At 41.1% G+C, this 26093-nt stretch overlaps 1 long non-coding RNA gene across 1 annotated transcript in view; it reads left to right on the forward strand.

Annotated features, from left to right (window-relative positions):
- Positions 1-26093, forward strand: part of LOC122462645 — a 309415-nt gene that overhangs the window by 152684 nt on the left and 130638 nt on the right. The window contains exon 3 of the long non-coding RNA XR_006285332.1: positions 15739-15874. This is a non-coding gene — a long non-coding RNA (uncharacterized LOC122462645). The remainder of the gene's footprint in view (positions 1-15738; positions 15875-26093) is intronic.

Genomic DNA, 26093 nt, shown 5'->3' on the forward strand with positions numbered 1-26093 from the left:
CCTGCTTCCACCAAGATCAAGACAGATCTGGGTCCCTCTCTCGCACGCTTGCTGTCTCTCTCACACACACTCGCTTGTGCATGCTTTTCACACTGATGGATGATTTACAAGTTTGCAGCTGACAAGACCGTCCGCCTGCATGAGTTCCCCATCGGTTCATTTAACTCTACAACATAAGCTGATTATTGAGGGAAATGGCTGGAGCATAAATCTGGGATTTTTTTTGTAGCACCCTCCATCCCTCCCCCCACTTCACTTTGCATTTGTTACATGTGTAGCAAAGCAGAGAGTGATTGCTAGTGCTAATCAAAATAATAGTATCACCCAATCCTGAAAGATCCCCATAAAAGCGAAAGAAAAATACCCAAACCCTGACTGTTTAAATGGTATATAGCAATTTTATCATTTCAGAGACATAAAGAGCCAATCCTTAGGTGTAATTAGTACCTGACTGAGAGTTATGGTCAAAATAAAGTCAAACAAATATCATGTTTTTAACACAGTAACATTGGTGAATGTTCCAAAGCATCACACAGGAGAATCTGCCTAGAAAAAGCCCAGCACTCTGCTCTCACTGACTGGAAGCAGCAAAAACAGTCATGCCAAAGACAGTACCATGCACAGCTGCAAACAAGCTCTCATGTAAAAAACAGTGATGCTGTTCTGATAGCAGCCATCACTGATTAGGGTTCTGTTTCCCGTTATGACTCTGCAGTGGGGTAGAAGGCTGAAGACGATGACCTTCCAGCCCATCTAGAGTTCATGGATAAATTATGCTGACTTCAGCGAAGTTAGTTGTGATTTACACTGGGGTAAGTGAGTTCAGGATCAGCCCCACAGTCTCATTGCATGGAGACTTAAGGGTGTAATGGATGGGAATTTCATGCCATAATCCTATATACACACACACAGTGGAAGCAGAACGGTGTGCGAAGAGAGAGGGTTTTTTTTTTTCAAAAAACGTATGAGGGATTTAGAAGCACATCTCATTGACTTTCTATGGGACTTGTGCTCCTAAATCTGTCAGATGCTATTGAAAATCTATCCTGAAACCACTTCAGATCAGATGTGGTCTTGAATCATGTTTCAGACTCTCTGTTCTGAGCTACATAAAGGTTTGTAACTCCACTGCAGACCTTGCATTTCACAGCTCGCAATCTCTACAAGGTTGTGTTTTTTTAGTGGGGGCTTATTGTGGGTTTGGGGAAATGCTGTGTGCGTGTGCATTTCACTGGGTACACCCTTTCAGCCTCCTTTTGAAAATATGACCTACATCCTGGAGCTGGTGATGAATATTGTTAATATTGCTACATGCCAAGCTATCTTCAGTTCAGCAGAACTACTTAGCAGATCCAGCCAAAACTAGAGAAGCGTTTCTATCTTTAAATGTTAGGTGATAAATTCTAGCCTCCTTGCCATCCAGCTAGCATCTGGGACTCCCCCAACACTCAGATGTGCTTTCATTTTCCTTGTGATTGTCATTTCTTTTCACCACTCTTACAACACTTGGCTGGTGTGAAGGTTAGTTTGCCTCCTAGTGGACTGTCTCATTATAACAGGAATGATTTCTCCTTTGAAAACCATGAGCAACAACAACAACAAAAGGAGAGAAGAATAACTGCAAACAGTATATTGCAGTGACTTCGTAAACGATACCACACCTCACAGGCAGATAAGCGTGACCTTCATGTTGTGGTCAAGTAATGACCGATATAACCCAAAAGACATAACACTATAATGATTAGACTGTTATAGTGATAGTGGACTATATACTGTATGATTGATAGATAGATAGATAGATAGATAAGTGTTTGTGTAATGCAAGGATTTCATTCCATGGAGAGGCTGTCTTGACATTGTAAATCAAAAAAAGCCATGACCAAAGACATTAATGTATCCCAGAGACAGTGCAGTATTCCTAAAAGGCTAGCATTTTGGACTCCACACCTAAAATTATTTTGTTAGTGTGTCATTGACCTCCTTGTGCATTTCTCCTATTGCTGGAATAAGAGTAGTCAGTAGCAAAACCTGCAGGTTTTGGCTAAGGCAGCCACAGAGGAAATCACTGCCTACAACATTGAACTTACTTCTGCGGTGGGGAGGAAATAAATATTTCAGCCAGGTTAAAGGCCTTATATTTTTTGCTTTTGTAGGTCTGAGAATGGATTTTCCTTCATGACCCACATACAGACTGAGATACAGGAGTGGCCAAAGGCTATTCCTACATCGCTTTACTTCTTATTAGCATGATTATTTCCAGTCGCCTCCCAACCGCTGAACACCTCTTTCTAGGTTAGCACTAAGACATCATGCAGAGAAGCACCTTAGAGGTAGCTTAGATGGATAGATAGATATGAGGGTGTATGGGGATGGATAGATAGATAAATAGCTATAGATGAGGTATGCACAAAGTTCCTGTGGCTTGGAGAATGGCCTGTAGCAATATGACATCCATGCTGCTCCACTGAGCAGCCATCTGGAAATACTTGTGTGATGAGCACCTCTCCTCGACCTAGGCCTGGGGCCAGATGTCCAAAAGTCTGTAGGTGCCGAAAGATGGAGATATTTGCCTAGTGGGATTTTCAGAAGTGCTGAAATCAGTAGTGGTACCTAGGTGCTTTTGAAAATCCCACTAGGCACCTATCTGCATCTTTAGGCACCTAATACTTTTGCAAATCTAGTCTCTAGAATCCAAACACACCAGTGATATGCCCAGGAGCCTCTTGTCGAGGAATGGACAATTTGCAGCTGCTCCTGTAAATAGACAACCTGTGCTGTCTGTGGCTGCTCCCCTGCCCAGACAGGACTCTCTTGAGAAATCATTTGTATAACCTCCAGGATATTCATCTGGAAATTCTTATTCTTTCTTTCAAGCACATGCCTAACTTTAAGCATGACTGGATCTACTGCTGCAGTGGAATCTCTGCAGACAGTGACCTGGAAATGGACTGTATCCAATGTGCTGATTTCTTGCAGTTAGGCCCTTCCTCCTCTCGCCTTTCAGTGGTTTACTTGCTCAGAACCAAAGTCTTCCCTGTTCTTTAGAGAACTTTCCAAGTTTGGGGAGGTTACCAGCCTTTGAAAGTTCTAATCAATACAACGTGCTGGAGTTGTTCAAGGATTCCCATATGTCCCTATTTTGCTTTGAGTCTCCGAAAGAGAAAAAAGAGAGACAATGTCCGCTGCACCCGGCAAAGCAGCTTGCTAAACAAACATCAAATCATTGCTGTGTGGCCCTCTCATTAGCGATCTAACATCTAGGACTTTCATGCAGCAAAATTAACTATTTCTTGCAGGATGTTCAACAAAAGAAGAGATATTAATGAGGTTAGTTAAAGGGTGGCCCCGTTTTGTTAGCTCTGCTGGGCTAAGTCTGCCTGTGAGGAACTATCAAGAAGATTGCTTTTTTTAATTACTCTGTTAATTGATATAAAACAAAAAGGATGCAGATTAGTTGCATGCAATTAGCAAATTAATTCTTGGCAATTACAGACTTAATAATGGAGTACTTTTGCTGTTGTGTGTTGGATTCTGTGGCCTATATTCATAGTCTTTATGAGCTGGGTAATTTCCTTTAAGAAAAAAAAAAGAACAAGGGTTAAAAATATACCTGTACATATTTATTTGTTTTTTTTTTAATATAATAACGATAAAGATGATGTGTGTCTTTCACCTTCCACACAAACCTGTGCAACATTGCCTATGAATTGCGTTATGAATGTCAGAGGCTAAGGTGATGAAAAACACAATGCTACAACCTAATTAGATGTCTGTCTACATAATTCTGGCCCTGAATCAACAAGGTACTGAAGCACCTGACTTCAGTGAGACTATTGGCATGCTTAAAGTTTGGTATGTGCTTTAGTACCTTGCTGAATCGGGGTCTTGGGCGGCAAGAGCGGAGGGGCTCAGTATGAAAACCAGGCCCCTAAGGCCTCTCTTCAGTATAGGTCTTTTCCTGGGCTGCAACACTCTGTCTTAGCAGCTCGGCTGGAAACTCTTCTGATTCTCCTTGAAAACTAGCATGCACATGGGACAAGTGTTATTGAATGATTACAGCACATTAATGATGAAGTTGCAAATATAATTTACTGTGTGTGCTGCATGGTTTTAGCCCTGGTAATCACCTAGAGTAAAACGTGCTTCCCTAACATGCTTTACTTGACAAAACAAGAAAGAATAAGTCCTGCTATAACCTGATTTGGCAGCAACCTTGTTCAAGCATGGCTATTAGTGTAGTGTAGACAGGGGGCTAAGAGCAGTGGTGTAGCAGTTGGACTGTTACACATAGAATGTATTGAGGAATGCATTAAATTATCAATTGAAGGACAAGAAGCAGTGGGGGGAGAAACTGTGTGGCCCTTTATGTAAAGAGCTAATGGAGAGCCTTGCTTTCTCCAGAATGGAGATGAGGTTGTGCTTGGATCCCGATAAGGAGTTAGGTTAGGGGTTTTAGCTCACATTCATGGTTGAATGGAGGTTAGGGTTTAGATTCTTGCAAGATGTTGGCCCCCAATGACAGAAATCTCACAACTGTTATGAGATTTTCACCAGCTTGGACTACATCCAAACGTTATCAAAAAAAGAGGCAGCTTCAAGATTGAACCCAGTCTGGAATGAAACCGTAAGGGCTGATTCAGGTACAAGGATTTGAATTCCCTTCCCTCCCATGAATTTCATGGTAAGGGAGTAGGATCTAGGTTCCAAGTCACACACATTTCTAGAGAAGACTGCAGCCTAGCAGGTGGATGAACTGAACAGGAGGTATGAAAGTTTATCTTGTTCTCTATGGGGACATGTTAAAACAGATCTGACAACCAGGAGTGGTGTGACCAACGTAGGCATCCTTTTCCAACAGCTTAAATGCTTCTCCCATCAAGAGCTGCTTGTGGAAGTATATATGTTTCACACAGGGAGGGGATCAACACGAGGGTAAAGGAAATAAAGGTATTTTACTCAAAATCTGCCCAAAGTCTCAGAATTGCTGGATGTTTCTGCTAATATGACAGCAGTGAAATAGTTAACAAAGTTAACACTTGTCATCATTAGACCTTAGCGTTCCCATCTCTCTTATCTGCTATTTCATGCCCTGTGGATCCTCATCCCAGGTAGAGGAAAGAAAGGCTACATCCACTGACTTTCACTTTTGCCAATTTCTATTTTTCTTGTTTTATTAGAGACCAAGTCTGAGTTCCGCAGAAGGCTGATACCCTTGTAGTAGTGATCCGGGGAGATAAGGCTGAACTGAGATGTGGAATACACACGCATACAAAGGAGACATGGAAAATGGTTTCCAAGGTAGTTTGTTATTGGCAAGGCAGCGGTCTAGTGAAAGTAGGGAGTAAATGTGCTTAAAAAGAAGTGTGCCTGTATGTGCAAGTGTGCCTGATACTCCTGATTTTCACCATCGTAAGAAGTGAAACTCCTCTGAAGTTACCAGTATCACACTGAAGTGACTGAAACCCATCCTTATGCCACCACTCATAGGACAGATGTGAATCAGTTTCTTAATGGAGTTGGTCTCCTACTAAAGGTGTAACAGAATTACACTCAGTCCATTAGCCATGTTTTGAGGTGTTCTCTTAAGGTATCTGTTGTCTTGATACGGGTTTTAATGAAAACAGTCTCACGGGCAGGTTTTGCAATGTTTCTCTTTTTCTTAGCATTAAGGATTTGTGACCCTGCAGTCCCCACTCCTTGTAACATTGGAGCACAATGAAAATTAAATGTGCCTAATCTGTTTTGACATTCCTGGCATCACGGTTACATTGTTACATCTGTACATTGACTCAGCCAGAAAGCTCAGCTCCAGTTCACCACAGAAAAAGCCCTGCCTCCAAGCCGTCCTAAATTTTCTTTATTGCACATTGACATTATGTGAATTTATGATGAATGCAGATGCTGATGTTCTAGGACAATGAAATCTGAGCCCACGCTGAAAAAACAAAAATTAAAAAATAAATAAATTTCATCTTAGACTATAAGCTTTTGGGACCATCTTTTTCTTCTTTGTTTGTACAGCACCTACCACAATGGGATCCTGGTCCATGACTAGAGCTCCTCGGTCAACTTCAATACAAATAATCGTTCTTTATTTATTTTGTCTTAAAAATGCAGGTGGGGCTGTCAGTGCAGTGGATGAGATAGGCATGCAAAGAAAATGATTTTTTTGTATCCAATATGAACTTACAAAATGTAACCGCAGCAACAAATACTGTGTGTTCATCCAGCTTCCTTCTTTCCTAGAAGGATGTGTCATGACTTGGTGAAATCTCTGTGGCAAGCTGTATATGATTCAGAAGCTTTTCTCTGGGGTTTGAAAGGCAAAAAGTGATCTGATAGGTGTTTACTTTGTGCCGCATTGTATTAAACAAGCCAGTGAAACGATGCTTTATAATCTTTATGGGGCATCGGATTCAGCATGCAAAGGCCTTGTATTTGCATATGAGAATGGACATCTACACCCTTTTGCGGGTGGGGGTGGCAGGTAGGAATATGCATTGTGCATGCAATGGTGGAGTTTCTACAAACACAAACAGATATACCTGCAAGTTTTTGCAGGAGCAATCTAAGGCCACTTGCTAGTTCAGACACATCAAAGCCTCCAAATTCTGAAATCTCACTTCAAGTCCACCTTCCCTCAGCAAAAAATGCTTTTAACAGCTTTTCTAGATTACATAAGAACATAAGAATGGCCCTACTGGGTCAAACTAAAGTCCATCTAGCCCAGTATCCTGTCTTCTGACAGTGGCCAGTGCCAGGTGCCCCAGAGGGAATGAACAGCACAGGTCATCATCAGTTGATCCATCCCCTGTCGCTCATTCCCAGCTTCTGGCAAACAGAGGCTAGGGACACCATTCCTGCCCATCCTGGCTAAAAGCAATTGGTGGACCTGTCCTCCATGAATTTATCTAGTTCTTTTTTGAACCCTGTTACAGTCTTGGCCTTCACAACATCCTCTGGCAAGAAGTTCCACAGGTTGACTGTGCATTGTGTGAAGAAATACTGCCTTTTATTTGTTTTAAACCTACTGCCTATTAATTTCATTTGCTGACTTTGTGTTATGAGAAGTAGTTAACAACACTTCCTTATCTACTTTCTCTACACCACTCATGATTTTATAGACCTCAATCATATCTCCCCTTAGCCGTCTTTTTTCCAAGCTGAAAAGTCCCAGTTTTATTAATCTCTCCTCTTAAAGAGATTAAACATTTATGTTAAAATTAACTTTTCTAGATTTAAACATATATGTTAAAATTATATATAATTTTAATATATATGTTTAAATCTAGAAAAGTTGTTAAAAGCATATATATATATATATGATATATATATATATATATTTCTTCATCCAGTCCTTCTGCTGCTAGCAAATATCAGGAGCTTTTAGCCAAAAATACTTTTCTCCACACACATACACTGACCCTTCCCTCCAAAATCCTTTTTCAACTAAAATATTCTTTTAAATTAAAAGTACTTGACTTGTCTTTCTGTTTGATGTTGTCATTGTGAAGTTACCTACTTACATGTCAGGAAGAAACTGCCATAGAAGCTCACGTGGAAAAGGAGTGCTGGTAAAAAGTGGATGGTCCTGAAATTAGTGGAAGGCTTGATCTAGGCTGAACTCCTTCATGGCCAGTTGGAACGCTATGAGTAATATGTGATCTTCCACGCCATGGATAGGTGCTGTAGATGGTCATCATGATTGTGATATCAATGAGAAGACATCCCTCCTGTGCCCACAATGCTTTGCTTCACATAAATTATAAAGATTGAGAGTTAGGAAGAATTCCTACAAACTGGGGAGCTGAGAAATCTTTTTAAAAAACTAATAAGCTAGGCTATTTTCTTGCCGCTCTTCAAATCCAAGATTTAATTCCAATGGTTCACTTTCAAGCAACAGTTTGTCAAAGGGATGTTTAGCAACAAATTGCCAATTTAGCTCAGCCTTTGAGTACTAGAAAACACTGACACTAGCAGTTCTAAAGTATTACGTAGACATGTTTGATGTAATCTAGCTAGTAAATAGAATGATCTTCCCAGGAAGTATGTGGATCATTCATGTCTTTTAAAAGAAACAAAAACTGGAGCCTGAAGTGCCAGCTGTAAAATCATGTCAGGGATTCAGTACACCAAGTGCTAAATTTTTGCATCATTGAATAACTAGCAGTCCCTCTGCATTTATTTTAGTGACAAACTTTGTGTAGACTCGTGCAGTAACAGTGACTAACAGATTTGTGTAGAGCCTTCCATTTAGGGATCCAAATGTTTTCAGTGGAGTTAATTGATTAAAAACTCAGGTTGAATCCTGCTTGACTCCCTAAAGCAAGCTGGTCCCACTGATTTTTGCGCAGGTAAGATGAGTAGGAATTGACTCCAGTTATAGACCAGCTGTCCTTTTACCCATCATTGAAATGGTGTCACCTCAGTCACAGAAGGCAGCAGCTCTTAAACTGCATTCTACAACACTGTATAGCCGTTCACGATAGGAAGTAAAAGAAGAATACGGGATACAACTGAAAGAATGGGGAACATTTAGACAAGCAGAATGTAATTACTAATTGTGATTGAATCGTGATACTAGGGCTAGTAAACTCTTTTAAAAATTGCCTGGGTTTCTACATCTGCACCAAAGCAACCCCCCCCCCCCCCCGCCCCATTCTGGGAATATTGTTTCCGTTCTCACCCAGAGAGAAGGGTGCTTTTTACTAAGCCACCAGCACTACTCTGTTTTTCCCCACTTTGGTCTCCCAGCCAAGCTCTAACCATTTATGGCCTTCCTTAGCTTATGAGACCTGACACGTTCAGAGTCTGAGTGATTTTTACACTGATTCCAACTTTGTTCTCCCCACTAATTTGGGAAATTAAGATTTTAGGGACTTCTCAGTTATGTTTTTCAAACAAGTACTTGTGCAGAAGGGCTGCCTGCTAAATTCTGCTTTGATTTTTGCTGCGGTTTCTCTTTCCTCCTCACTTGTCTCTATTACCCTGCAAAACTAGGCTATTGTTTAACATGTATTCTCTTTCTATAAGCTTTTGAAGGTTAACGATCCCAGGTAACTGTTCCCTTTTCACTCACAATTCATTTCCTATCAAGATCTGTGCCTTGTTTTAATTTTTTTTTAAATGAGACATCTTGTTTATTTCCCCCACCCCCTCTTTTCTCTCCCCCCTTACTGCAGCTGCTTCTCCTGCTGGTGCTATGTTCCTAGTTGCCAGAGAAATATTTTTCTTCCACTTCTTTGTAATTTATTGATTTTCCCCCCTTATGGGCTCAAACCCTTTTGAGTCTACCAAATAAGGCAGTAGGCATTAATAAACATACTGTGTAATGTATATTTAATTTACAATAATTTGGGCAAGCTCATGTCAAACACAATTATTTAGAAAGTGAAAAGACCTGTAATACAGAACATAAGCCCACAAAATTACCTAATCTAATCTATCTACCTATCTGTCCTCTCTTCCCACACTTTAATACATTTCTTCTCACAGCACATTTGAAAGAGTCTAAATTCCACAGGGTTCTACAACTTGGAATCCTTGTTATTCCCCTTCCTCATCTGTTAGATGCAGAGAAGGATTGTTATTTTATTCATTTATTGGGCCAGTTCTCTACCTCCTGTATTCAAACTCATAGGAGGAGGCTAACAAGAATGAAAACCCCAGGAGGCTCCTTTTGCAGAATACCCTCAGCTCCCTTGACTTCATCTGGGTGCTCAACACTTATGAAAATCAGGCCCTTTGTTTATTATTGATTACATTTTACATTTTGGGGAGTAAATTTAGATGAGGAACTGGAAGTGCTAGCTACAGGAAAAAGCGATGCAAAGCTTTCCACACATAGCTCTGACTGCCCACCTCAAACCCAACTTGCAAATTCCCTCTTTTCTCCGTGCTATTTCAGCTCTCAGCCTCTTGACATAGAGTTTCCTAATTATGTGTGTGATGGCAGTGATTGTGGAATGGGAGCAGTATAGATAAATGCCCAGTAGGCATTAGGATGAAACCACTAAACAAACAATGATAAGCTCCTGGGGTCACGGCCTTCTTTTTGTTCCATGTGTGTACAGAACCCAGTACTATGGGGGTCTTGGTCCACAACTGACTGATAATAACTAGCAATCACTACAACTGGTTTGAAAAAGAAATTAAAATTAAAAATATCAACTCAATTGTTTGTGAAAAATGTTAAATAACCACACAAAAACCACAAATTTTTCACAGACATTTATTTCATTTTTCAATTAGCTATAGAACAGGTCAAAAAAATTGAACTTTTAACAGTTTTTTCCATCAATGTTTCAAATATGGACCAAAAAACCTAACATTTTCATGAACATTTCACCTTGTTTTTCATTCAACTCTAGCACTCACTTCCAGGCAGGATTTGAATGCAGGTCTTCAGAGATGGAAAGATGTCATCTGTATATTAGTTTTTAAAAGAATACTATCAACAATTTGTTTGGATCTCCCAAAGGTTTTCTTCATGTAAGATCATGTTTCATCAATAAGCACACTGTCCATTTATACAATGTGCAAAATTAAAATTGGACCACTGACTGGCCCACCAGGGATTGAATCAGGGATCTTCAGAGCTAAACATATGAACCGCTCTGGCTTCAGCTAAAGAAAAATGGCTTCTTAGCTTGGACTGGAACTCATATTCTCTGTGGATGAGATCCAGAGAGGATCTATGACCTGGCTTCCCTATAAACAACAGAGAATCATAGAAATATAGGGGTGGAAGGAACCTCAGGAAGTCATCAAGTCCAGCCCCCTGTGCTGAGGCAAGACCAAGTAAACCTAGATCATTCCTGACAGGTGTTTGTCCAACCTGCTCTTAAAAGCCTCCAGTGATTGAGATTCCACAACCTCCCTTGAGCCTATTCCAGAATGTAACTACCCTTATAGTTAGAATGATTTTCCTAATATCTAACCTAAATCTCTCTTGCTGCAGATTAAGCCCATTATTTCTAGTCCTACCTTCAACTCAGTGATTTAGATTCAAGTATCTTAAAACTCTCACAGCCCAAATTTATTTGCTTCTTCGCAGTCAATAGGCAATCGCACATGACAACAAAGTGCTGCATTTCGCCTACAGGGCCATATAGCCTTTTCTTTAATATGTCGGCACTGAAAAAGAAAGTTCTGCAAGTTGTGCAAATCATTATTGGTCAAACTAAAATTTCGCTGTAGCGTGAAATATGAAGTGGCAACGTAGATGCTACTAATGGAGTTATTGTGGTCCTAAAAGTAACTCTTAGCGCACTTTAAAAGGATTTTTCTTCACATATTTTTTCACTGTCTTCTGGGGATATTTTGTATCGCTTGTCTTTTACTCCCCATCTGGAATTGTTGTTAATCATTAGGAACCAAGACTTCCAGGCGCATAAAATCTACTTACCCAAGTAATGAACAGATCATTTCAGGTGAGGCTAATACATGGCTCTCTGTGGCCTTGTGTGCACTCTGCAATAGAATACTCTGGAAAAGAATTCACAGATGCACTCTGTCTCCACCATCTGCATCTTGAGAGCATGAGCTCCATCCACTCAGAGAAGAATATAATGAGGGATGTCAGGATGACTTTCCGCTATGTTGATGGTTCATGTGCATGAAGGAGAGAAGGAAACTGAGGGCTTGCAAGATCATTCTGTTTAATGACAAAAAGAGGTGCAATTCCAATCTAGCCCAACCCATTCTTCATGACCTAGCACTAAATTCTCCTCTCAAATCTGCAAAGTGAATTTTGACTCCAGTATTCAGCTCTCCAGGAAGTCTCATGCAAGTAGGAAGAGCAGAACAGTGAGTTGGAGAAGAGAATTTTACTGTACTTTTTAAAACCTAACTAAGCAAGCTCAATGTCTTGGAAACGTCTTTCTTTCAAGGCTTGTTATGATCTTGAATCAAAACGGGAAAGAACAGGATATGGTAGAGATGGACTCAAGTCACAAAATTCAAATCCAGACCTGGATTTCAAACTCCCTCAAAGTGTGGTGGGGTGGTCAGCTCTTGGTTTAACGAGTTCATCTCTCATCTTTAAGGTATATAAAGAAATTAGTTTGATGATTTAAATAGTAAGTGTATTACACATGAGAGCCGTATGTACTCATTTACGAAGTAATGAGCTAGGCCCCAATCCTGGACACTAATCCATGCTGGTGGGACCCGTGTGGACGTTAGCTATTGTAACAGCAAATGTTTTTTCAGTCTGGATGGCTTTTATTGTATGTTATTGAGAGAGAGAGAGCGAGAGAGAGAATATGAATGAATGATTATAAAGTTTCCATGACACAGCACGGTGGTCTGTGAGATTCACTCTGGAACCGCAGGAGCCATCTTGAACTATATCACTGGGTGTGCTCCTACAGAGGGTTATGGAGGCCAACTTTACTCTTAAAGGTGCAGTACATAGACAGCAGCCTTACATTTTCATAGCTACATTCACCAAACATCAAGGTATTTCAATGCTTCAGCTTTTCAACTAGAACCAGGCTGTGCAGAGCCTTCAAAAAAACACAAACTAACAAGAAAAAGCAGTTAGTCAAATGTGTGTGGGGGTTTTAACCTCAAAAATGGTTCAGTTCAATTATGGATGAATTTTCTTGCTTCATCTAAACTGATTGTTCTTCCCATCCCCCAGCTGAGCCACAGTAACACATAGGCTGAGATTTCCAAAGCCACACAGGGCTTGATTTTTCAGCCTTCACCCCTCCCGCCGCCCACGCAAAGAGGTGGCAGGAGGTCACAACAACTACCCTGCCCTTCCCATATTGCTGAATGGGTGAAGTGTCCTGGGATTCCTTCAAGGTGAGAAGGGGTTCCTGGTATGGAAAAGGTTGAGAACTATTGGGGTTGGATATTAATGGGAACTGAGTGTCCAAATCCCTTAGACAGCTTTGCAAATCTCAGCCTGGAAGCACAAGATGAAGCTTTTTAATTTTTTTTCCGGCAGAAAATTCTGATTTTCTTCCCTGAGGATGCTTCATTCCCTTTGTAACTTGCAACATGGTGTTGTGGAAAATCATATCTCTGCAGAAGGCGGCAGTACCACCAAACAGGCAGACGCCAAGTGTGTAAGGGGGGGGGGGGAGAAGAGACAATTTTCAGAGAGCTTTTTTACAGAGAGGGTTAAGTTCAAAGCACTAAACACACAAGCACACGCACACACTCATTCATCCCCATCTTCTATGTATGTGCTTTGTGACAGGGTTGGGCCAGATGGCTATAGGAGAGTAATAGAAGGCAGATATATTAGCCCCAGGCTAAGTAGGTCCCTTTTCCCTGGGTAAGGTAACAGGGAAGGTTCCAGAACAATCAGGAACTTTCTGGAAACAATTAAGACAGACGGGCTGATTAGAACACCTGCAGCCAATCAAGAAGCTGCTAGACTCAATTAAGACAGGCAGGCTAGTCAGGGCACCTGGGTTTTTTAAAAGGAGCTCACTTCAGTTTGTGGTGTGCGTGCGAGGCGCTAGGAGCAAGAGGCGCAAGAAGCTGAGAGTAAGCAGGCATACTACTGGAAGACTGAGGAGTACAAGCATTATCAGACATCAGGAGGAAAGTGCTGTGGTGAGAATAAAGAAGGTGCTGGGAGGAGGCAATGGGGAAGTAGCCCAGGGAGTTGTAGCTGTCATGCAGCTGTTACAGGAGATCCACAGGGCCCTGGGCTGGAACCTGGAGTAGAGGGCAGGCCCGGGTTCCCCCCATTCCTCCTTCCCCCTAACTCCCTACTTGATACCAGAGGAGTTGAACTGGACTGTGAGTTCCACCAGAGGGGAAGGTCTCTGGTCTGTTCCCCGATCTACTAGGTGGATCAGCAGAGATTGTGGGGATTGTTCTTCTTCCTTTTCCCCATGGTGGCCAGTGATGAAGCTAACTGAGTGAAAGGCAGATTTGAGCCACGAAAGTGGCCAAACTGAGGGCTGCCGTGAACCTCTGAGGTGAGCAAATCTGCCAATAAGCACAGGACCCACGAAGGCAGAGGAGGAACTTTGTCACAGCTTACAAGGAGTGTGACCCTCAAAACTGTGTGACCCTGATCTGTACAGATTAGAAACTGATTTAGATTGCAATTAAGTCAGGCTGGAAGTCAAGAGCTTGGACAAGGATTATCATCTTCCTATTCGGAAGGCCCGAATGGCAAAAAAGAAAATATGTAAGGATGTCTGTGTAAGCACTAATAAATTGCCATTAAACAGTTCCCTCCCTATTGTGCAAATTGAGATAATAAGAGAGATTTGTAATTAGTACCACAAGGTATTAAAGCGCCCCTATCTTCGATTGGTGCTATTTCACAATCAAATACAGTTGGGATTTTGTAGCAGACCCTTTTTTAATCACCGGAGTACTTCATTTTTAGTAAATCCAGCCGTAATTTTTGTTATCCCCTGCTGGGCTTTACTTGAAAAAGTTTAATTTGGTTGAGATCCCCTTAAAATCATCTCTGCTTAATACTTTCCAGATTTCTGCAGCTCGCCCGCTCACCCAGCTTTGTACTAAATACACAAGTCATAATCAGCAGCCATTCCCAGTTCTTGTATTAAATGTCAGTTTTCTGCTTCAGGATTTTTCATGTGTTTTGAAAATACATGAAAGTAGGCAGCCCACATAGAAAGAGAGATATGGCAGAACAATAAAGTCCACAACTGAAGAGTAATAAGCTAATTCTATAGATGATTTAGAGATTGTGAATGTAGAATGTATGATACCACTGTGCAGAAATAAGCTGTTTCTAGACTATTAGGAGTTGAAGGTCACATCACATGTCATTGGAAAGGTAATTTTCTCTAGATTTGAAATGGGATCTCAGATTTGATCTATGACCTCAATGTCATGAACATCTGAGCATTCTTAATACCTGAATTCCTTTGACTGTGTTTCTTTTTCTTTTCCCATTGCTCCCAATGTGATAGATTGGAGGCTGGTCTTGCAGAAAGAGTAGAAGGACTCCTGAATTCCAATTTCCGCCTTGCCACTGACTTGTCTGTGGTCCTGGACAAGTCACTTAAGTCCTCTGTGCCTCCATGTCCCAATAGAATGGGTATAATAGTGCTTAGATAATTCATACTTGGGTTTCTGTGCTTAATTAACTAATGCTTGTAAATTACTTTGAGATCCTCATATGAAATATACTACATGCAGTGGTTGCACTTAAAAAGGAGCAGCCAGTCTGAAAGTTTTTAGCATGGGATGTTTCCTATAAGTATAATGGGAATTTTTTTTTTAACCTGGGAAAATTTAAGTGTGACCACTGTACGTGCAAAATAATAATAATATATTATTACTGTTGCCTGTATTGGATAATTTTCCCCCATTTGCACACTAAGACTAAAATATCTTCCTTTTAAAACTGCCGTTCCTGTTGATCTCAGCTGGAGGTACAAATGCTCAGCACCTCAGAAGAGCAGGCCCCAGCTGTCTGAAGTCAGGCACCCCAAAAACAGAGGGACCCAAAATTAGAATCTTTGGAAAATGTGGGTCTTAACTTCTCTGTTTTTTCTCAGTTTCGCTCAGCAGTAAGAATGAAGATAATGAAATGTATCTGTGGGATTGAAGGGGGGGAAGGGGTATGTGCAAGGAAAGCAAAGTCTTCATTCACTTGAGATGACAAAATGACACACCACTCCTAGTAGATTTTGATGAAGTTCCAAATATGCTCCAGTATAACAGAGAGCAGGCGAGAGACGGGGAACACCAAATAAGAACTCACTGAAAATAACACCTTTTTTTCAGATGTGTCAGACTGTGCCTGAGGGAAATGAGGGCAGTGTTGAACAAACATGTCCAAGAGGCCGAGACAGGAAGGCAGAATCACTAGGATCCCAGCCGAACATGCAAAACCCTGTTTTGAACATCAACACGATCTACTGTAAGTGATGTCTTATTTCTGCATCTCGCATAGGTGCTCTTCACTTGGAAGGGTACCACTCCTCTTGTTTCACCCCCTATTAGACCCTTATAGGAAAGTCTTACTATCCCCACTCTATCGATAACAGAAGCTGAGATGCAGGGATGAAGATTCCAATTCTGTATGACTATTGTTGAGCATCCGATGTTGGACATGTAGAGAGGAGTATGAATTTCTCTGGAAAAGCTTTTCCCTGCATCAGTTACAGCAGGACAAAGATAACGCGAACTTGGGCCTTGTTTACAGAGGGGTTTACCCTGAATTCAGCCATCAGCTGCACGCCTCTACTCTGTGCAGGGTGAACCGTTGTAACACACCGCTTTCATTGGCCCAGCTAGTCCCACTTTCAAGAAGGTGCAAATGGCAGCTTTGCCTTTCTACACTGCATTGGTGCAGCTACACTGGTGGATGGAATCAGAGCAAATCACCACTTCAGACAAGGGCTAAAATAATTGAGTGCTTCATTTCTGCCTTTAACCAGACTTGACCAGATCCTAACTATAGTGTGGTGACTTTTAAGAAATGTAGAAGAAGAGAAAGTGCTCCCCCGGGTATGTTTTTCTGAGCCTGATTCTCCTCAGTTCTCATATCAGTTATTGGATTTGTTTCCTCAGGGAGAGATGCAGCCGCTCCGTTTCTTTTTTATATTGATTTTTTCCTTATCAATGGAACCAAGCTAAACAACTAGACTGTCTGGGTGTATGTTTGAAAATAAATAAAAGGGTTTAAATCTCCCCCTTCCAAGAAAAACCACCCCCAAAACCTCCTCCCTTATCTAAAAGGGTCAGGGTTCAAGTGATAAGAGTGATACAATGGACTCAATCATGAGCCACTTTACACGCCCAAGCAAGGCATAGGTCACCTTCTTACTTCCCTGAGCCAATCTGGGCACAAGAGAAACCAGCACACTGCAGGGTGGGCTGGAAGTTGGCAGAACCTTCGCTCGAACCCCCGAGAAAGTGAACCTGCTTACTGTAGAGGAGTAAGTGACTGGCATCAGGTATCGAGCTGGTGCAATTTACTTCCCCCTCTCTTGAGGGCAAGATAGAAGCAGGGACCGAATTGTGATGCTCTGGAGCAATGCAACTATGTGCCTCCCCTGATCCAGAGCTTGTGGTAATCCAACAGTCCCACCCATAGAGCCTGTGGGTGGAGAATTTTAAAAGCAAGTCATGTTATTAAAGGTTCCTCCTGCAGGTTGAGACATACTGTCGAGGATACAGTTAACTCCCTGCAGTCTCAAAGAGATGGGGAGAAAGAAGCTTATTTCCATATCTTAATTAAAATTTCTATTAATCCCATTTGAGGCCTCATAACTTCAGAAACTTGGACAAAAAAATAACATTAATTTCTGATAAATATTTTAGACGAATTGTTCTGAGGTGGCTAATGTCACTTGTTGGTGAATATCAACTAGCCCTGGGCCTAGTATGCTATTTAAAGGGGAATTGCAGTGGACTTTGTTTGTTCATTCTTTGAAAACGACTGACTGGTAAACATAATGGGCTGAGCTGGACAACCATTTCTTACATTGGCAAGCAACCCCATTGATTACCCACATCGGTAGGCCAACAAGCCTATGCATTGTTTAGAAATCCCTTTTAGGTCTCTCACATTCCTTTTAACCAACTCAAAATCACTGGCATTTCCCAGAGTGCAATATTCTGGTGTGTCACGGCTACCCGGAACTTCTGGGACAATGGAGCTGCCCTCTGGGGCTCAGATAAAATTTCTTAAAAAGAGTCAGTGAGGTAGCTTTAATCTTAAAATGAGTGGCCATCAGCAGAGCTATGGGGCGCTTTTATAAAACAGATTTGGACAAGTGAGTTTAAAACTCTCCCTCAGTAGAACTCTCCTGCATAGGCAAAAGCCTATGAAAAAGGGATAATATCAACAAGCTCAGATCAGGTAGGGAAATGAATTCTAGAGTCTAAGAACGGCCTGACATTAGCTCATGCTCACCCATTCTGTCTCATTCTGGTGGTGACAAAGGGCCCTCCTTCTTCCATGAATGGGAAGAATCTGCATAGAGTAGAGGAAACTCCACCACTTTCAACTAGTGGAGTTTCCTATTCATATTTCCATTCGGGATGCAGGAGAGGATGTGATTTTCCCCCTTGTGGAGGATGCCAGGGCATAGATAGATAGATAGAAGCCCCTTGCTTCAGCTTCAACCAGTCCCTCAGTCTCACAGTGACTCTTGCAAAAGCTGGATTTCCAGCAGTATCCTCTGCCCATGGCTGACCCCTTAGGCCCTCTGTAGTGGAAGGGGTCCATGGAAGAAGCAATACAAGTGAATGCAGTTTCACTCTTGTGCCTGGATGCAGCGGGAGTCCCAAAGGATGGCAGAGCTGTTTATAGAGACCCACATTTTCCTTCATGAGGAAATTTTGACATTTCAAAACTACTCTTTGCTCAGAATCAGAAGGCAAAGCCAACATGAAACAAAAAAATGTCGGTATTTTGGCATTTTGTTCTGAAACAAAAAACGTCAGAAAGTTTCAAATTGGAAATGCTGAAAGAGAAAATGGTTGACACTTTTGATCCAAATGAAATGATTCAACACTTCAAAATGCAATTTTTCATTTCAATTCACTCAATCGGAAAATCTGAAAACTTCACTGAAATTGACATTTCCCCCCCAGAACATTTTGATTTTGATGAAGCCTCATTGTCCAATGGGAAAATTTTTCAATCAAAAAAAATTTCAGCCAGCTCTGTAATGAGATAAAGAGACAAAATATCCCTCCTTTCCTGTGTCTAGGGAGAGAGAGAAGGTGCATGCAGTTAGACACTTCCCCCTACACACAAAGCTGCAGCTGCGTTGTAATCCTGAGGCACTGGTGCTGGGATCTTCAAGGATGGTTGGGTTTTTTGCTCAAATGTTTGCCAGGGGGGGAAAAATGCAAATGGTACATTATTACCCTGCAGCAAGTTGGACTTGTGCATCTTTAATTATCCTGAAAGCCCTCTTCTAACAAGCAGAGAAAATAAGACTATTTCCTCCAATTAATAACAGTGTAACTATCCCGGGTTCTGCACTCCTGGAGCACTAATATTCCTTACATACCACAAGAAGGGAATGTCTTTTTTACAGGAATTTTGTGTTACACAGTGGAATTCACCCTGTGGAAGAGGTGACAATTAATGGCTCTAGGACTGTAGGTCTATGTGAGGTCAAGGCCAGATCTTCAGACCATCCTCTCCTTTGTGTCCTTTCCACTACTCAGGCAGCACAAAGAAGTTGGAAATCTGCCCTAGTAGATATTGTACCTAAGGATTCTCCTTGCATAGAGGAATTCCCAGGTGACATAAAGCTATCATGGCTGGTTTTATGAACCTATTCCTGGCCTCCCTCCCCCCATCCCTTCCCCAGTGTAAGAGGTGTGATGTGAGTGATGTAGGGTGGGAGGCTGGGGTTCCATCTTGTGGATCTCCAGCCAGCAGAATGGGTTCATGGGGAAAGTGACGCCAAAGACCAAATTGGCTGCTGGCCAGTGCCAGAATCAGGAGTGTGAAAAGGGGCTTAGAACCACATTCTGTGTCCTAAACTCAGCCAGACCTGAAAATCTGGCCTGCAGTATCTATTTAAAACAACCCTCGCAATTCATCATTCAAACCAATAATGACAACACCTAAAAAAAATAAAACCCAGCAGGACTGACCCCACTCTCGCCAAAAGGATCTGGCTATCTAGGCAGTCATCTTCTGCAAAGGCAGACAAACCCTGCCCTCTACTATTGCTCAGCAATGACAGAGGAACAGCTGCTTTCAGTAAACTGCTTTGGAGGAACCCTCCATAATCTTGCTGCTTGGTGCCACAGCCATAATGGTTCCGGTTCAGCTCCTGTGGAAGTTTACGCCAAATCTCCCATTGATTTTAATGGGATTAGGATCAGGCCCACTGACTTATTTTGCTCGTGATTTATTTGCTAATGACTTTTAAGAAGGCAGCTGAGAGTGTTTAAGTGAAAGCTGCCTCCCGTTTGCTCAGTCACCGCATTCAGAAAGTTCGCACGGGGAGAAGTGCTTTGCACCTTGCCCAAACTGTGAAATACCCTGGAAATTAATGTTTCATTTCAGATCTGCACTGCTGACGGCTGCCTGGCTGCTGCAAAGTGACACCAGATGTCGTGCTGTAATTTTAAGTAATTGTTTCAATATTAAGGAGCATATTTCTCTTAGGGCTGTTAACGTCATAGGCTCTGCTCTTTGGAAGAGTGATTGTCTTTTTAATGAGTATTTGTACAGCACCAAGCACATTGGGGACTGGATCACCCGACTAGAGCTCGTGCGTGCTACTGTAATACAAATAATAACCAATAAATAGGAAGAAAGGGGAGAATTAGGCTTAAGAATTTCTGGCATGGCTGCTGGTGTCACAAATTCTATGAACCCAGCCTTCAGCGGGTGTCCATCAGCAGGGCTCCATGGAGTTTACATTGGAGCTAGGGGGGGAAAAGATGGCCAATTATTTTTTTCAATTTTTAGCTCAAAAACGAAACAAACCGTTTCATTTCAGGTAAAATTACACTTTTTTAAACCCTTTTTCCCCCCTTTTGTTCACCGAAAATCTTGAAAATTTTTCATTTTGGGTCAGCCTGAAACCATTGTTTTTTTGTATGGCCAGTGAACCAAAAAATCAATTATTCACAACACTCTAGTTTCCATGGATTTACGACAGCTAAGGATCTGCCCTAATAACTTTACAGAGAGGTGTGGAACCTGCCATCACCAACAGCGATGATGATGGTGAGGGGAGGGAGGAGATGATTGGCTGAGTGGAAGCAAAACTCTTGGGAACCTGAGCGGGTTTTGTGCTTCACTGTCAGTTTCTAAGACTTCCAACTGCACTGTTCGCAATGTGCAAGCCTCACAGTGAGAAAGTATTATCAAAAGACATGAGAAATCAAAGCCGGTGGTTCATGTTCCCACTTCCCTCCCAAAAACTGAGTGGCCACAGATTAATTAAGATAAGAAAACTTTTACTTAGTCATGTCATCATAGATGCTAGGTAGGTTTTGACATTACATTTCAGCTAGCATCAACTGTATTTTAGTTTTCCTGCTTCCCTGTACGCTGTAATTGTGCCACTTTTGTGTAATATTAAATATGTCCTTGTGGAATTTCAAAGTTCAATGAAAACAATGAGGAGCCCGGTGGCACCTTAAAGACTAACAGATTTATCTGGGCATAAGCTTTCGTGGGTAAAAAACCCACTTCTTCAGATGCATGGAGTGAAAATTACAGATACAAGCATAAATATACTTAATTATATATATATAATACTTAAATATATATAAATATACTCCCTTCTCTTCGTGTGCCAGTATATTTATGCTTGTATCTGTAATTTTCACTCCATGCATCTGAGGAAGTGGGTTTTTCACCCATGAAAGCTTATGCCCAAATAAATCTGTTAGTCTTTGAGGTGCCACCGGACTCCTCCTTGTTTTTGTGGATACAGACTAACATGGATACCCCTCTGAAAGTTTAATGAGTGAATTAACAGATCTTCCAATTTATTTTAAATGCAATTAATTTTATGCATGGAGAGAACTGTTTTTTACCATTCAACTTTCTATTCAGTACTGTTAGTTATTTAGACTTATACACAAACAAAAAGACATGCCCATTCAAGGCTCCACAGTGGCTTTGGCCCAATGAACTTGTACAGATTTCGGAGCAGTCAGTGGGGCTGCAGCTAAGTAAGTGAGAATTTAGTATCCAGGTAACTATGTTGGGGCCGATTGCATGTAGCAGTGGAAAGAGGAGACAAAACAATATAATTGTTCATTTTGAGCCAGATCTCATAGCCCACTGCAGGCTTAGACTCTTGCTGAGGGTAAGAATAGGAATCCATGAGACACTGCTATTGCTCAGCAGGCTATCGGTACATGTAAATTTGAAGGGAAAGCATTTGTTTCCCAACTTCACACTTATCATGCAATTGGTGATCAAGAGGAAGAGCAACAATAATTAAACTGTGATGTTGAGCCCTGGTGCCCCTGAGGTAAAATCATCTAAATGAACTGAACATTGAAAATGGCAAATTGGAAAGGGACTTTGTCACAGAATCTCCCTGGTCATAGATCACCTTTGACTGACAGAAAATTGGACACAGATCATGGGAGGTACAAAAGATTAGTGCAGGGGTAGAAGGAAAGCAGCAGCTCCTGAAGTGAGTCTGAAATCTTCCTGATTGCTAGGAAAGTGGGCCTCCTTAGCTCCCGATAAGTAATTTCAATTTGTACCTATATTTATAACTGTATGAAGATCCATTTTATAATCTGTGTAATAAAGAACCTCATCAGCAACTTCTCAAAGAAACTTGTTATTAGGGAGAATGACACTCTAATTGCCTCCAGACATTTAGCTTGTCTAGTGAGTGAAGTAACCTGATAAGCTATTGAGCTATTAAGTGATGTAGAATCAATTAATGTAGTGAGATAAGAAAGTAATACCCTACCTAGTAAACTAACTAAATAATATGTGTCAAACTGGTCAGTATCAATTCAGGTCCAGAAAAACATGGTAGACCAGTTTAATTGACAGTACCATGTGTGCTATACGGAACTCAGTAAGATATATTTTTATAAAAGAAAATTAATTTCAAACAGATCACTTTATCAAATAATTTAGGATAAAATACTAACCTAATTGCATGTTTTGTAATTTGGTCAAGAATATTCTCCCGATTTTTTTTAAAGTAATGTGTAACTCTACTTCTCAGCTATTTAAAAACCTGAGCCCTGATTTTCAGAAAAAATTAAACACAAAAAGGTGTGGATAAAATGCACATTTAATTCTTGTGTGCAGTTACCTTGATTGCACATGTGAGTAATTGTGCGCAAGTTTGCTTAATTAGCTTTTTGAACACACAAGTAAGCAGTTTGTTTGCACAGTTGTAATTATGTACACCTAACTTTTTAATATTTCATTATCCTTTTTAGCCACCAACAGAGGGAGCACATGCAATCTGGCAAACCCTCTGCCAAGAACTACAGCTGGGTAAATAATGGATTTTTCAGTTCACTGGCCATTCTGAAAAATCAGGGGGGGGGGGGGGAATCATGTGGGTCTATATCCACTAATGAAACTTTCAGCGAATCAAAAAGTTGACAAACGTTTCATTTTGGGTCAAATGAAACATTTCTTTTGATCCCAAAACTAAAAGTTTGTTTCAATTTCAAGCATTTTTAAATGCATTTGATTAATTTTATTTAAAAAACACAGGAAATGTCTCAATGAAAAGTTGTTTGGAACTGAAAAATTGAAAGATTTCGTGTAGGAAATTCTAAAACAATATGTTTCACATGTTTTTATGTTTATGACCTAAACAATTCTATGAAATTGAAATGAATTTGCAAAATATTTCAGTGTAACCAAATCTGCATTTTTCAATGAAAAAGTCTTGCAGACATCTTTTTACCAGCTCTACCAAGAACTGTGCTGATATCTGATACTGCTGACATATGAACAAGGAAGTAGACAAGGAAGAGTCATGTTGTTTTGTGATATATAAAAAATATGAAAGATGGGGCCTAGTTCATTTCACATACACTGTCACTGTTGGATCTTGCACTGGGTACTCTTGTCTGGGCTGAGTAGAGAACCTTGGTGGTAACAAGTAGGGATAATAGATAAAAAATGATCATTCTCCTCTATCTCCTGTCAGCCCATATTTTGCATCCTAAATGTTTGTGAAGTGCTTGTGTTGGTGGCTCTAGAGTGGAGGAGGGGTTTAATGAACCTCAGTTTCTTCTTCTATAGTTTTTAGAATTATAAGCCTAAACTGCAAAATTTGAATCTGATGCAGGTTATATTTTGCATCTTCATTTCCCAAACTTTGGGTGTGTTTCTGCCCAAGGTTCCAGTTCATCCAGTTATGGAGAAGTCCTAATCACAACATTCAGATCCCGGATCAGGTCTCCCAAAACTTGTGGGTCAGGATTTGGATTTTAGTTCAATCTCATCTCTAGACTTAAACAGTCTGTACCATCTGAACAGACTATAATTACTCAGGTTCAATTGGCCAGCCCCCCGTATGGAGGGGATGTTGTTGTAAGGCCCTTTAATATTTATAGACTCTTCCACTTGAACTAAAGGATGAAAGGCTACATTTTCAAAGGGTATTTAGGCACCTAAAGATGCAGATAGATGTTTAATGAGATAATGGGCTCTAAAGCCTAGTAGGATAATAGGCACCTAGTAAAGTAATGGGACTTAGGTGCCTAACCTGCTTAGGCACTTTTGAAAATCCCCCTAGAAACCTATCTGGATCTTTAGGAACCTAAATACCTTTGAAAATCTGTCCCTTGGCTGGAAGCAGTGGCAACCTCATGTGGTCCACAATAGCATTTGCAAGATGTGATCCACTGGTAGAAGACTGCAGGGGAGGTGCTACTATTACAAATAACACTACATCCATGAAATGTCCTTTTCCCCTCCAGTGAGACCTGGATGTACATTGTTCACCCTGATTTGTCTGCTGTTCAAAAAGGTCTTCTATAAAAGATCTTGGCTGCAAATCAAGGACTTTCTGGTAGCACCAAAAAAGTTAATGGTCAATCAGTTGTACTAAGTTCAGTTTAAAAAAAAAAATTAAAAGATTCTGCTTCCCTGGCAGAGCATTTTGCAATGCAGTGCTGTATTTGAAATTTTGTTTCTAATCTGCTTTAAATCAGAGCAACTTGCAGCCGTCTGAACTGATCTCCTTAATGTGCTGTTCAGAATTCACAGTGTAAATTGAATTGTAAGCCCCTCTGTCTTTGCATTTGAATGTTTTGATTCTAATATTACCAGCTGAACAAGTTCTCCTAACTGAATTGTTCTCACAAGTAATATTGATGCTTTGCACTCCCACGCAGTTGATGTCATTGTGGCTACTGGCAAGAAGGTGCCTGTTAAGAGTGAGGGGGCTGAGCCTGAAAAGCAGGTGAGAGAATAGGAAACAAAGAATAAAAATCTAATTCTTCTTAAAAGATGTGCTACACTAGTTATTCTCCTGTGCTTGCAGCAGGGATGGCATTAAGGTGGCTTTAAGGCACCTTTGCACTATCCATGTTTTGAAGCCATATGGGAGCCTGCCAAGCCCCTGGTGTAACTCAAAGCAGCCTGAGGTCTGCTCTCATTTACGCTTTGCTTCTCAGGGCCCTGAGAAGTAGAGAACAGCCATAGTTTAGGTCTGAGAGATGGCTGATATAGAGACCTTACCCTAGCTGTGTACCACCTGGGGAGGTCCCCCATGCAGAAGTGTTCTCGGAGAGCTGTTTTCACCCCCTTAATACTTCCAGAAGCTTAGTGGGGCCTAAGTCTAATTGAGAATCAAGCCCTGTGACTCCTTGAGGGGGAGGGGCAAACGAAGGAGCGTCACATAATGGAAACCTCTAAGGAACCCGTCAGTGCTATAGGAAGGTTGTGTTGGTGATTGAAGGGTGGACGCTGTTCCCTGAATCAGTACTGAGTCAGTGCCTTAGCACAGCATTGGAGGCTGCTGTGTTGCCGGAGATGCTGTCTTTTGCATGAGACATAAAACTGGGATCCTCCTCACCATTTGTGCTCAGCAAGGTCTCATGAACGCATCGATCAGAAAGAGTACCGACCCTGCCAGACTCTTCATTGCTGGAATCATCACCGTCCTAAAATGGCAGCTAAGATTCCACTCAAAACTTGAACATATTTTTAGCACCTATTGTGTTGTTTTGGTTTTAAACTCCTTTCTGGGGTTCACTGTTTCTGTACATAGGCAGTCCCAGCAGGAAACTTTGTTTTGGGAATAATCTCCTATTCGTTGCTGGACTTCAGGCAGTCAGTACAGGCCGTCATGGTGTAATTCAGTAGACAGTTTCACAAGCATGTGATGTTTATGTAACTTGTAATTTTTTACATTAATAAAGGTTTTTCAAATGTCTTTCTAATTGGTCATCAGAGGTACTTTGGAGCCGTGCAAAAAATATACATGCTTAGAGATGAACTGTGAATTGGATTTGACCATTATTAGATATCCGAAATGATTGGGGATATTGCCCATGTTTTCTTTACCCTGTCCTGTTGACTTAGTGACCAGTTTAGCCACCAAAACCATAAAGAGTGCAACCCTGGTGCTTCATAGCATAAACCACATCCATAGCTGTTACGGTCTTTCGCTTGCCATGCTCAGTGTAAGTGACGGATCACA

This window comes from Chelonia mydas, chromosome 13, assembly GCF_015237465.2.
Source record: "Chelonia mydas isolate rCheMyd1 chromosome 13, rCheMyd1.pri.v2, whole genome shotgun sequence".
Classification (NCBI taxonomy): Eukaryota; Metazoa; Chordata; order Testudines; family Cheloniidae; genus Chelonia; species Chelonia mydas.